This window comes from Lacerta agilis, chromosome 3, assembly GCF_009819535.1.
Source record: "Lacerta agilis isolate rLacAgi1 chromosome 3, rLacAgi1.pri, whole genome shotgun sequence".
Classification (NCBI taxonomy): Eukaryota; Metazoa; Chordata; class Lepidosauria; order Squamata; family Lacertidae; genus Lacerta; species Lacerta agilis.
Window position 1 is genome coordinate 71,931,389 of NC_046314.1, and position 11,639 is coordinate 71,943,027.

Consider the following 11,639-nt stretch of genomic DNA (forward strand, 5'->3'; position numbering starts at 1 on the left):
GTCCTTTACCTTTATCTTGACACATGTATACACTTTATATTGGACAACTAAGTTCTACAGAGAGATCTTCTGTGTTACTTCACATCACTTTGGGCTTTCCAGTAGGCTGAGTTCACGCACTCAGTTGCCAGCCGTCAAGTGTACATTAAACACCCACAGTGATGCACAACCTTTACAGACAAGTATACCACTAAGAATGCCACTACTCAGGGGTGTAGGGAGCCGCTTTGTCTCCCAGGGCAGCAAACGCGGGGGCACCCCCCTGAGGGCAGGGCACTGCTCCCTAGCGTGCACATGCCCTGACGTCACGACGCATGCACCATGACGTCACGGCACGCATGCAGCACCCCAGGTGGACTGCACATGTGCAGACATGTGCAGTCCACCCAAGATGGTGGGCGCGAGCGGGCGGCACCCCTTCCGTGCTGCAGCATGGCAAGTTTTAAAGCCGCAGCGTGTGAACAGCAGCACAGCGTCTGTGCTGCTGTTTGTGCGCTGCAGCCTTAAAACTTGCCGCACCACCGCACGGTCGGAAGGGGTGCCGGCTGCTTGCGCCCACCAATTTGGGTGGACTGCACATGTCCACCCAAGATGGCTGGCATGAGTGGCCAGCAGCGGCACCCCTTCCAACCGTGCGGCGCGGCAAGTTTTAAGGCTGCAGCGCACAAACAGCAGCACAGCCTTAAAACTTGCTGCGCCCCACATGCGCCGGTGGCGCCGATCGTGGGGGCAGGGCGCTGCCCCAAGTGTCACCCCCCCGGCGGTACCCAGGGCAGTACCCCCGGGTGGCCCGCCCCCGCCCCCTTGCTCCGCCCCTGCCACTACTCACATCTGTGTTATTCTAACATGCAGTTGAGAACCTGCATAGTTGCTCACTTGCACTAAGCCATGGTTTGGCTTAGCATTTCAGCTGAACTGGGTCACTGGCTCTCACACTGGTGTATGATCACCACAAATCCAGCCAAACTCATCTATCTCTACATGCCAAGCAGGGACTCAGCTGGTGCTATGGTCTAAACCATTGAGCCTCTTGGGCCTGCAGATCAGAAGGTTGGCGGTTCAAATCCCCATGACGGGTTGAGCTCCCATTGCTCTGTCCCAGCTCCTGCCAACCTAGCAGTTCAAAAGCAAACCAGTGCAAGTAGATAAACAGGTACTGCTGCAGTGGAAAGTAAAAGGCATTTCCATGCACTCTGGTTTCCGTCATGGTGTTCCATTGCAGCAGAAGCAGTTTAGTCATGCTGGCCACATGACCCGGAAAGCTGCCTGTGGACAAACACCGGCTCCCTCAGCCTGAAAGTGAGATGAGTGCCACAACCCCATAGTTGCTTTTGACTGGACTTAACAATCCAGGGGTCCTTTACCATACCTTTACATGCCGGATGTTATGAGTAAACTCGGTCTGCTAGGCAACATGGATAGGCTAACATACCCTACATAACCTGCGGCTTTATTAAGGATTAAGGTGCAACCATAAGCAAAGTCCTTACTTGGAAGTAAGTCCCACCAGGGATGAATTTCAAATAAAATGTTTTAGGCCTTGAGTATATGTGGCTTACCTTAATCTTATCTATGAAGCTGTTCATATGCAAAAGGGCAGAAAGAAGTATCTTTCACTAGCTGTGCTTTTGCAAAAAGAGAGTGTGGGAGGAAAGGAGAAAGAGAGAAAATGAAATGTAGAAATATATATATATATATATATATATATATATATATATATATATATAGAGAGAGAGAGAGAGAGAGAGAGAGAGAGAGAGAGAGAGAGAGAGAGAGACTTTTGCATCCTTTGGCCAAGAAACTATGTGCAGCAGCATTTGTTAGTATAATTGCATATGTTGAAAGCTTCATTACATACAAAAGAACAGGGAGTACTCAGCAATGGGAACATTTCAGCATAGTGCTAATTTTCAGATGGCTGCCTGTCAGCATCTTTATTTGTCTCGCATGGCCAGAGTGTCTGGGAGCAGTTTCTACCAGATTTGGACCTTTAAATAACTCTTGGCCACTGAGGATTGTATCATTCCAAATGCACAAGGCAGAGGGGGGGAAAGCATCTTAAGCCTGTTGATGAATGTGGTTTAATAGTGTTGGTCATGTTTTAAGCTGCAGTGCAGAGAGGATGGGTCTTGAGTATCATAACATCAGAACTGAATGGTTGTTTTTTCTTCCACCCAGTTCCAAGAAACATCTTTGGAAAGCTGAAGTATATGTCAGTGATAGAAGCAGTTGTGGCAATCAGTTTGTGTGCACAAGTATTTGCAAGTCACGGAAACAGAACCTCGGCTCGTTATAAAAAGGGGACAAAAGGGGACACAGTTTTGCATAAAATTTCCATACGCAGATTAATATGTGTAGATGAAAAACGAGGAATGATTACTAGAATATAAAAAGATACAAAGTAAGAGTCATCCTAATGAGGAGGACTATGACCAGATGACTGCTGTGTCTGCTCAGCAGTGCTGCCAAGTATCCCGTTTTCCCTGGGATTCTCCCTTATTTCAAGCAGTTTCCCGCTGCTCTCCCTTATTTTTTTATTTCCCTTAAATTTCCCGTTTTTAATGGAAGCAGCTCCTCCCCTGCTGGCCAGGGACTGGGTGGGAAGACCTCGCCTACTTGGAGAGAAAAGCCTCAGCCCTCAAAGCAAGTGGGAGCCGTTTCCCGTGCTTACAGGGGGGTGTATTCCTCCCCCTGCATCAGCCCCTATCCGTTGCCGCCGAGCCCCTCAGCCGGCCAATAGGGTTAGCTGGCGGGCGGAGCCTGGCTGTCTTTGAGCAGCTGCTGCTTCCTGTCATGTTTTGATAGGATCAGACAAGAAGACGATGAGGCTTCATCGCGCGGAGCACATGGCTGCCCTCCTCTTTGCTGGCTGCCCTCCTCTTTGCTCCGCTCCGAGCCCGAGCCCGCTTGGAGTTTACATTGCTGCTCCGCCCACTTTTGCTTCTGGCTCCACCCACCACTGACATGTGACTGTTCCCGGGATAGGTGAGACTGCTGATCCCTTATTTTCAAATCCGAAACTTGACAGCTATGCTGCTCAGTCTGCAACCTAGGTGCTAACTGATGAAGGACAACTTCAAGGCCCCTCCTACTTGCCTTTTGGAAAGAGCAACCCAAACCCCCGATCTATCAGGTTGGAGCGGGTTTGCATGAGGCAGAGGTGCCCCTCTGCCCAGCTCCATTGGACTCCAATGGCAGGTATGCTCTGCCATCAAGCAGTATCTAAAAATGGTTACCGTTGTCACACTAGCCAGTGGACCCTCCCGGAAAAGGTGTGTTTTGGGATGGGGAACGGAGTTATGCCAGCACAAGATCTTCTGGATCCTAAGCTGGGTCTGTGCTTTCACATAATGGCAATGGGCCCAGTTCAGTCTAGGAGCTGGCAAGCAAACAGGCATGGCGTGAGTGGCTTTGTTAAACCCTGACACAGCTGGCCAGAGGTTTCAATTGCAATCCCAGGGTTCTTTATTTTTAAACTGGACTTGGACCAAATAGCCCTTCAAATTAACAACACCTTCAAATAGAGCGCTGTCCTCTGTAAGGTAGGACACATGGCCACCCTCGTACACAATTTAACTGTGATGAAGCATTCTGAAGAGTTCTAGAGGAATCAACTGCCACTCCCCAATGCTGCAGTTAGCCATATTTGGGGAAATAAGTAAGTCTGATTGAATCCATCACTCACCAACCCAAAAATAATTTGCCACCTCATTCATAGATGAGAGCTTGGTGGGCATTTTTGTGGCTCTGGAATGCCCAGATGTGGTAGCATTCTGTCAAAGAAAAAACACCTAAAAATACAGGGGTTGTTTAGAAGGTGGGGATCTACTGGCCATTCAGAGTCACTGGCAAGAGTTTTTAAAATTAAAAAATAAGATTATTCTTGGAAAACGTTTATCCATCTTAAATGTGGGAAATGTGGGCTGGCATTCTGATATGCGGACTCTGTGAAAAACCTGCAAGCATGAGCAGTACCTAGCCCAAAATAAACACCCATATAGAGGTACTATAATTTAGTTAAATTAATTGAGCATCCAATAACCAGTGGGCAATGAGCACATTGAAAGCCAAGTGAAATCACAAGTCAGCAAAACAGATGTCAATAACAGCACAATTACTTGCAATGGAGACATAAGGATGCATTTAAAGTTGGGGTGGTTAACCTTTGGTCCTTCAGATGTTGCTGAACAATCCCAACTATCTGGCCATTGGCCCTGCTGACTGAGGCACAGGGGTATCATCTTATCTCATTTATATGCAAACATTTTCAATCTACTAATAATAAGTTCCTATCGATGAAAGATCATTCTGGGCGATCCAGGATCCTCTCTAACAAAGGAATGCTTGGCCAGCTAGCTGAGCACCTTGTTAGAAGCCCAAAACAGTGACTCTTGCAAGGAAACAAGCATGCCAGAAGAAGAAGAAGAAGAAGAAGAAGAAGAAGAAGAAGAAGAAGAAGAAGAAGAAGAAATGTAAAGAGGAACTCTAAAAACAGCTCAATGAAGAGAGGGAATAGGATGGAGTATTGGGGAGACCAGCATACTTGACTGACTGGAACACTAAGCAAGATCTCTGCACACTGCAACATTTTGCTGCAGATCCCAATTGTTCTTTTTCTTTTAAAGAGTGCAAACTTCTATGCACAGAATAGGGCAGTGCCACCTACAAATCACACACATGAATAGAAAAGAAAGAGAACTTGCACACAGGCCTTACACTGACCCACTTAAGTTCTTTAATGGTACACTATTTACTTTTCTGCTTTTGTTGAGGGCAGAGAGTTATTACATATTGTGCTTCTTGTACTGCCCATGACATTGGTGGTATATTAGTCCATTCCTGATATAGCATCTGGCTGGGGTATTTTTTTCAAGTTCAACAGTTATATAAGGTACTTTTTTCCAGGCTATCCTTATTTACGGATAGGCACCAGCACAATGTCTTTTAATTTATTTGCTGCCTTTAGCTATTCTTCTCCACGGTGGAATCAATGACTCTTTATTTAAACTCCACAGATGTCAGGTTCTCTGTGCCAGGCAGAACAGGCTAAGAAGCTTTTCCACATAAATCCTGCAAGAAATATATCTGGAAAGACATTTCGGAGACAGATAAACAGTCAGGATTTGTTTCCTCATTTGGCTTTCGCTCTACCTTTGTGTGGATTTCAAGATCAGAAAGATTTATGGGATTTGAGATCCCTGAATTGGCAAAAAGGGACATTATTACAGTCAACAGAGAAGGGTCTGGACTCTATTCACTCTCTGATCATAATAGTTCAGAAAATTGGGTTGAAATGTTCTGAGACTTACTGTAGAACGTATCTCTGATAAAATGTGTTTCATTTGGTGGCTCGGAAAGGGCAAGAAATATAACAAAAAGTCAAGAAAAAGTCCTCATAGAACAATGCTATCAAATTATTAATCGGCAGAAAAAAAATTGGTTTGCTGTTGATGTGGTTAATTACTATCTTGCTAGGACATTAACTATTCCAGGGAAATGAAATTGGCACAGCGATCTTTAAATAGAGACAAGTGTGAATCTATTTGGAAGAGGGGTGTGCAGGAAACTGCTTATGTTTTTCTGGGGGTGGGGCGGAACCCACACTTTTTTAACCAAAGAAAAAACCAGACACTGTGCGTGATGTTCCTGTTGCAAGAGGCCAGGACACAGGGAAGGTACATAAGTGGTGCTAAATATATGTTTTTGTCCCACTTCCTAACACTTTTTAAAAAACCTGGCAAATATGACTAGTGGAGCACATAATGCAGTTGTGGAATATTTTTAATAGTACAGTATATACTTGAGTATAAGCCTAGTTTTTCAGCACATTTTTTGTGCTGAAAAAGCTGCCCTCGGCTTATACTTGAGTGAGGCGGGCAGTGGGGGCGGTGAGAAAGAAGCCCTTTCTCTCCGCTCGTGCCGCCACCCGCTCTCCCCAGTCAACCATTCCTTAAGAAGCGTACAAGAACGGTGGTTCTTTACTCTCCCCAGGCAGCTTGTTCCATTCCTGAACTGCTTGCATAAATGCGAACTTGGCAAAGGAGGAACAGGAAGGAGCAGCCCAAAGGGCTGCTCGTTCCTCCTCCTCCTCCACAGCGGCAAAGGTGAACCGGCTTATACTCGGGTCAATAAGCTTTCCCAGGTTTTTGTAGGAAAATTAGGTGCCTCGGTTTATATTCGGGTCGGCTTATACTCGGGTATATACGGTACTTTGTCTATTAAACTTGAACAATTTTGATGAGCACTTGCTACTATTCTATTTGTATAGAATTCTATCTATACCAGATATGGTCATCTAGTAAGGTGTCTGACAAAGTTCCGCATGATAGTCCTGCAGAGAAGATGGCAAAATGTGGGCTGGGTGAGGTAACTGTAAGGTGGATTTGTAGCTGGTTGATTGACAGACCCCAAAGAGTGTTCACTAATGGTTCCTCATCATCCAGGAAAAATGTGACAAGTGGGATTCTGTCCTGGACTTGTTGTTCAGTGCCTTTATAAATGACTTGGATGAAGGAATTGAGGGGATGCTCATCAAATTTGCAGATGATACCAAACTGGGAGGGGTACCTAATGCAACAGAAGACAGAATTGGGATTCAAGATGACCTTAACAAATTGGAGAACTGGGCCAAGATTAACAAAATGGATTTCAACAGGGACAAAACTAAGGTTTTGCACTTAGGCAAGAAGAATCAGCTGCACAAATACAAGATGGGGGACACCTGACTCACCAGTAGTACATGTGAAAAGGATCTAGGCATCTTAGTAGACCACAAGCTTCATGAGCTTAACACGAGTCAAGAGTGTGATGCAGCAACAACAAAAAAGCTGTAGTGTCTTGATCAAGGGAAGTCATAGCACCACTCTATTCTGCCTTGGTCAGTCCCCACCTAGAGTGCTGTGGTCGGTTCTGAGCACCACAATTTAAGAAGGCTATTGACAAGCTGGAATGTGTGCAGAAGAGAGCAACCAACATGATCCAGAGTCTGGAAACCAAGCCATATGAAGAAGAGTTGAGGAAATTGGGTATGTTTGGTCTGGCAAAGAGGAGACTGAGAGGAGATAGGATAGCCATCTTCAAATATCTAAAGGACCATCACATGGGAGCTGGAGCAAACTGGTTTTTCCCTACTCTGGAAGGTATGTTCCGAACAAATGGCTTCAAGTTATAAGAAGGAAATTATGACTAAACATCAGGAGGAACTTTCTGATGGTAAGAGCAGCTTGATGGTGGAATGGACTTTTCACCTTGGAAGGTGGTAAACTCTCCTTCATTGGAGTTTTTAAATCCAGCAGAGGAGAGTTGAAAATGCTTTCCCATTACCAGCCCCCAGGCTTCTGTGTTAAAGTGTAGAAGATGAAAAACAAAACTCAATCCATGAGAAAAAGGAGGCCAGTGTGAAGCTACATTTTTTTAAAAAAATGTACAAGCAAGCATAGATACCACCTGACTGCCTCTTAATTATTTTAAGGTGAGAAAGAGATAAACCCCCACTCCTCTGTAAGGGAATGTGGAGGATTTCCTTCATTCTCCTAGAAAATGTTCCTGTACCTATATGTTTGAAATTTGGGAGAATTAATTCACTCTGGAGAGGCTTCTGTGTCTGTAAATTTCATCCACTGTAAATTTCATCCCCAAAGCGAAAGGTTATAGCTGTTTTTAGATTCCCTGTGATAGTGAATGGGAATATACAGAGCTTTGGCTCAGAACCTGAAACGAGAGAGCATACATTATCTCAGAAACAGATCAGATTTTTTTTTAATGCACAGAATCATAGGGAATGTGCACACTCCTGTATAAAATGCTTAACAGCAGGCTAACAGCTACACAGATTAACATGCTACGTTAAACATTAATTACTGCTTTAATTCCCCCACTTTTTGTCACCACCAAAATCAGTGGAGTCTTGGGAACCCACCAATTGGGGGGGGGGTGGGGGTGGGGATAGATCAAGGACCCAGTTCAGGGATTAACCACTCCTGCTCAAATGACTGGTATGTTGCAGAATTATGTATTTACCCATTGCATTTCTCAAACTGATTCTTTGGATGAAAAATGAATTGCTGTGTTACTGTTTGTTTTAAGCTATGCACCACAAATGATTGTCATGAGCCAAGCATGCTGTTCTTTGTAAAATGTGGATTTAGTATCACGTATCTTTTTTTTTTTAAGTGCACATCTTCGAAATATTTTTGGAATACTGCATTTGTACATGAAAGAATGGCTTATTTTCATCTCAGCTTAAGTACCATTGGGCGAGTAATCATTCACTCATATATGAGCACATGACATCTCATGAGGACAATAGCAAAAACAGACGACTAAAACATGCAGCCAATTTCCCAAGTCTTAACAATGGTTAAAATAGACTCCACTTCGGTTTCTTTCTGAATCATCTGGGGCTTAGATGTACTTCTCTACAAACCTGCATTTAAAACCTTGAAAATTAATTATAAATGCACACTTTATGATTTATGCTGCAAACGTATTCCTGTCTCGGTCCTAATTTTAGCTCCTGGTTTAGCAAAGGTAGCTGGCACCTTAATTACTTGTGACTTTTCTGGGTTTTTTTTTAAAACCAACTTTTGTTCCAGGTAAATAGAAACCTTGTTTTTCAAAAGAAACAAGATCTATGTTTCCCTATTTCTTGTTGTATTTATATATCACCCTTCTGTCAAGGAATCTATACATGGCTCTTCCTTCTCATTTTATCCTTGCAACCAGATAGACTATACTGAGAGAAGAGGACATGCTTTGCATGCAGAAGGTCCCAAACAGAATCATTGGCATCTTCAGTACCCATCTCCAAGACCTCTGCCTCTTAGGAGACCCTGGAAAACTGTTGCCAGTCAGCACAGGTAGCTAGATGACCTGACCTGATATAGCTAGGTTTCTATACAAATAGAATAGGAGCAAGCACCCATCAAATTGTTCAGGTTTAAAAGACATAGTGTATATGTTCTCTTTGAGATGAACTAATGGCTCGGAAATAAACCAATTATTCCAATAGTTCCAGTTACAGGTGGGTAGCCGTGTTGGTCTGCCATAGTCGAAACAAAATAGAAAATTCTTTCCAGTAGCACCTTAGAGACCAACTGAGTTTGTTCTTGGTATGAGCTTTCGTGCGCATGCACACTTCCAATAGTATTACTCAAACCTATATCAGTCCAAGGAACACTTGCAGATTGATACCCCTTCAAAGTGAGGGCAATGTGTTTGGTTTGGTTTGGTTTGGTTTGGTTTGCCCTTGCTCTCTGACATCACACAGCCAAATCTGATTAGCTCCATGATGCCATGGCATCATTAAGTTCATTACAGGATCCCTGATTGGATGGGATCACATAGTGAAGCAGAAAGAAGATCCCAAATACTGTATTGAAACAGCAAATACAGCTGGGCTGTGAGGAGCATGCCAAATATGAGTTGTCACAGAAGCGGCTGGACCTAATGGTCAGGGGTCCCTTTACCTTCACCTTTAAGGTTTTGGAGACAACTTTAAGCTCACTCCAGAAGCAGTCCTAATCAAGCCATAAGAGAAATGACCGGGGGGGGGGGGAATAGAGCCTTTGGTATCAAAACAACCTGGCAACAGTAAACACAATAATATTGTGTTGCACCTTTTAGTACTCATACAACAACACCATCATTATTCATTTAGCATCAGCAGCAGGAGTACGAAGGGGCACTTGCCCACTCCTTCATGTAAATGAAGTGCCTGAATCAGACCATAGTAATCCATTCCTACCAGGACTGATTTACTACAGGGTGGGGAAGCTGTGACCTCAGCTGTTATGGGTCTACAGCTCCCATTATCCCTAATCATTTGTCATGTTGGCTGATGCTGATGGAGTCCCTAATCTAGGGTTGATCCTACCGTTAGGGAGAGTGGAGCAGCTGCCTCAGGCAACTTTATCTGAGTGTCACAAAAGGGCAGCAAATTGTTACTTTTCAATGTATTTTTGTATTTCTACTACCAGAGGGAGAGAGAGGCAATTTGGGGGATTTCTGCCATCCCACAATAACTTGACTGGTCTGCACCATGACTGGGGAGGGGTTTGCATTTGCTGCTCTACATCAGGCAGCAAAATGTTTTGGACTGGGCCTGTTCATATCTTTAACTATGTGGTGCATGATTCCCACTTGGTTGTCTGGATTTTGTAAATTAGTCTGCAGGGAACTTACAAATGAAGGGTCCTGACTGAAGCATTAGAACTGGGAAATTTTCTTATACCTTTTAGTGCTATAATTCTACCCTGTTCCATTTTTAGACAGCAGACTTTCTGTTAATGATGTGTAGTCTGACTTCCATTGAATGGTGGTGGAACAGGATTTGAGTTCTAACTTGATACTTAGAATGTGTGTGGTCTGTCTGGTTTAATCACATCCTGTCCCTGTTGTTCCTCTTTCTTGTTTTGATATAGAAATTTTAAGAATGTTTTGTTTTTACTTTCAGATGGTTTTATTATTTTAAAAAAACCAATAACATATCACAGGGAGATCATTGGCTGCTTATTGCAGGAATTGGAAATTGTGGGCCGACATGCCATTTCATCCAGGAACTCCATCCTGAATTTTAGCTGACCCAAAGCGGAAGAAGAAGGGGGAAGCGCTTTTTATTTGGGAGAAATTAAAAGCTCTACTTCAGGTTGCCATGGCTACAATATTCTATTCACTGTTTCAACTCTTGTCTGACTATCCAAACATAGGTAAAGTAATTATCATGAAAGCAGGATGTGATATGTAATCATCCATTAGATTAAGACAGATTTAGGTTTAGCTGAATTGCAGTGCTGTGATTACTCGCCTTTGGAGTACTGACTTCAGTAATAATGTTGCTCAATAAATTGTATACGTACTTTGCAAATTCATAGATACTAGGTTTCCTTTTCTTTCTTTCTTTTAAAATCCAGCCACATAATTTGCTTGAGAGTTGAAGCTAAGCTACCATTTTGCTTATGGATTTGAACATCACTCTGCAATACACTTACAAACCTAGCCTAAATGAAATAAGTTGTCATCCTCTCATTCTGTATAGCCTTATTAAGGCTTCATGCCAGAGTAGGGGATGTAAGTAAACATGACTAGAAGATGTTAGAGGCATGTTCTACACTCAGAAACCCCCTTCACCTGAACTGGAGTATTAGTATTTTTTCTTCTGTACAAAGATGAACTTGGAAAGAATGGACAGAATTAGGCTGTACCCCCACAACCATTTATTTGAATGTAAGCCCCATGGAACTGAATGGGAGTTACTTCTAATTGCATGGTTAATCTCTTAAATCTAAGTACCCTAATTATAGGGGTAAGAAAGTCTGCATTAAGGATTGCTGGCTAAGGAGCAGATCCACAACATATATAAGCACATCCATGCACATTTAAAGCATGTGGCTTTTCCAGAAGATGCTGGGAACTGTAGTTTAAAGGTGCTGGAAATTGTAGCTCTGTGAGGGGGACACAGTTTCCAGGGTTCTTTAGGAAAGTCATGTGCTGTAAGTGTGCACTGAATGCATTGTGTGGATCTGCCCTTTAGATTGCAGGTTGTAAATATAACTACAGACCCTCATCACCTAACTCCATTGCCCTACTAAAAGGAGTCTATTGTCCTAGTTATTCTGGCACTAGGGATGGGTGTATTTTAC